Consider the following 2,937-nt stretch of genomic DNA (forward strand, 5'->3'; position numbering starts at 1 on the left):
ATATATACATTGAGGAGAGGAGGAGACTTTTGTGATTGGACGCATAAATTTTTTGGTCCTGGAAATTTTAAAATTTTTCATATGTTCATTGGTTTTGCGCGTTGCGTGTGTTTCGTGTTTAATAATAATAATAATATAATATATTTATTATAGATTAACCGAAACGCTGCGGTCGCCGTAACACCGTGTGAGACATATGCGTAACTCATGCGACGGCATGTTCGTTCGGTTAGTTCATTTCTAATTTCAGAATGAAACAATCAAACGGACGAATGCACCTGTTCGTTCAGTCGTTTACGTCATTCTGTACGTTCCGTGCGCGATTTTGAAATTTTATTCGTTAAAACGAATTATAATATTTCATATGGTGTTTTTATTTAAACATTATATGTTTTAACGTGAACGGTTTATGCGAAATCTCGGTGGACCGATTTTGTATAATTATCCTTTTCCTTAAAAATTAAATTTTCTAGGATATGGATTTTTATATATTTAATGATATTATTTATTAGTAAACAACGAGAGTTGTTTATTATATAAATACTATTATAATACCTAAACACGATCACGCCGTACGAGCGTTTTTACGCCCGATGCGGTGCGACGTTTTAGTTTTCGAGCTAACGAAAAAGAGAGCTCCCTGGTTGATCCTGCCAGTAGTTATATGCTTGTCTCAAAGATTAAGCCATGCATGTCTCAGTGCAAGCCGTATTAAGGCGATACCGCGAATGGCTCAATATATCAGTTTTGGTTCCTTAGATCTTACTCAGTTACTTGGATAACTGTGGTAATTCTAGAGCTAATACATGCAATCAGAACTCTGACCAGTGATGGGATGAGTGCTTTTATTAGATCAAAACCAATCGACGGAGGGCCTCGCGTCCGAAGTCGTTAATTTTGATGAATCTGGATAACTTTTGCAGATCGCATGGTCAAGTACCGGCGACGCATCTTTCAAATGTCTGCCTTATCAACTTTCGATGGTAGTTTCTGCGACTACCATGGTTGTCACGGGTAACGGGGAATCAGGGTTCGATTCCGGAGAGGGAGCCTGAGAAACGGCTACCACATCCAAGGAAGGCAGCAGGCGCGCAAATTACCCACTCCCGGCACGGGGAGGTAGTGACGAAAAATAACGATACGGGACTCTTACGAGGCCTCGTAATCGGAATGAGTACACTTTAAATATTTTAACGAGGAACAATTGGAGGGCAAGTCTGGTGCCAGCAGCCGCGGTAATTCCAGCTCCAATAGCGTATACTAAAATTGTTGCGGTTAAAAAGCTCGTAGTTGCATTTGTGCGCCGCGCTGTCGGTGCACCGCATCCGCGGTGATACTGACACGTTTGCGGAGCATATCGTCGGTGAGCCGGCGTTCTAAAAAACGCCGGTTCAATATCAAAATCCTATCGCGGTGCTCTTCGGTGAGTGTCGAGGTGGGCCGACAATTTTACTTTGAACAAATTAGAGTGCTCAAAGCGGGCTAAAAATGCTGCTTGAATATTTCGTGCATGGAATAATAGAATATGATCTCGGTTCTATTTTGTTGGTTTTCAGAACTCCGAGGTAATGATTAATAGGGATAACTGGGGGCATTCGTATTGCGACGTTAGAGGTGAAATTCTTGGATCGTCGCAAGACGAACATCAGCGAAAGCATTTGCCAAAGGTGTTTTCATCAATCAAGAACGAAAGTTAGAGGTTCGAAGGCGATTAGATACCGCCCTAGTTCTAACCGTAAATATGTCATCTAGCGATCCGCCGACGTTACTACAATGGCTCGGCGGGCAGCTTCCGGGAAACCAAAGATTTTGGACTCCGGGGGGAGTATGGTTGCAAAGCTGAAACTTAAAGGAATTGACGGAAGGGCACCACCAGGAGTGGAGCCTGCGGCTTAATTTGACTCAACACGGGAAATCTCACCAGGCCCGGACACCGGAAGGATTGACAGATTAACAGCTCTTTCTTGATTCGGTGGGTGGTGGTGCATGGCCGTTCTTAGTTGGTGGAGCGATTTGTCTGGTTAATTCCGGTAACGAACGAGACTCTAGCCTGCTAAATAGGCGTCGTTATTTAGGTGTGCGCGGCCTCGTGTCGCGCAACTCACTGACGACGTATTAAAATTCTTCTTAGAGGGACCGGCGTCTTCGAGCCGCACGAGATTGAGCAATAACAGGTCTGTGATGCCCTTAGATGTCCTGGGCCGCACGCGCGCTACACTGAAGGAATCAGCATGTTCTCCCTGGCCTAGAGGCCCGGGCAACCCGCTGAAACTCCTTCGTGCTGGGGATTGGGGTTTGCAATTATCCCCCATAAACGAGGAATTCCTAGTAAGCGCGAGTCATAAGCTCGCGTTGATTACGTCCCTGCCCTTTGTACACACCGCCCGTCGCTACTACCGATTGAATGATTTAGTGAGGTCTTCGGACCGACACGCGGTGGCTTCACGGCCGTCGGCGTTGTTGGGAAGTTGACCAAACTTGATCATTTAGAGGAAGTAAAAGTCGTAACAAGGTTTCCGTAGGGGAACCTGCGGAAGGATCATTAACGTGTGTTGTATTGTGTGTGATATGTAAATATTTTATTTATTTATTTATATATATATACGCATGCATACATTCGATCGTTCTTAATTTTTATCGTTTATCCGATTTCTCACGCTCTCGCGCGCGTTTGTCGCGACGATATTGAATCTGACTGCTGACATTATATATCTAATACTGCTGCGTACTGCACGCGCACGGCAGCACACGCATAAAACTATACGCGCACTACAAAATACCATTACTGACACCGAAATTACAGTGTTGTTCTGTGTTTGTGGTGTGTGTGTGTGTGTGTGTGATGCAGTAGTTGTGTGTGTGTGTGTCGTCGTGTCGATTCGATTGCCGTCGTGACACTAGTGCGCTCGAGAGCGAGAACGCGGTGATCGAAAGAAA

At 44.7% G+C, this 2,937-nt stretch overlaps 1 non-coding gene across 1 annotated transcript; it reads left to right on the plus strand.

Annotated features, from left to right (window-relative positions):
* Positions 1-637: 637 nt before the first annotated feature.
* On the plus strand, positions 638-2,545 carry LOC119631029 (small subunit ribosomal RNA). Its single transcript, XR_005246533.1, has one exon. It is a non-coding gene; the product is annotated as a small subunit ribosomal RNA (ribosomal RNA).
* Positions 2,546-2,937: the final 392 nt, after the last annotated feature.

This window comes from Bombyx mori, chromosome 11 (assembly GCF_030269925.1).
Source record: "Bombyx mori chromosome 11, ASM3026992v2".
In the NCBI taxonomy this organism is placed as follows: Eukaryota; Metazoa; Arthropoda; class Insecta; order Lepidoptera; family Bombycidae; genus Bombyx; species Bombyx mori.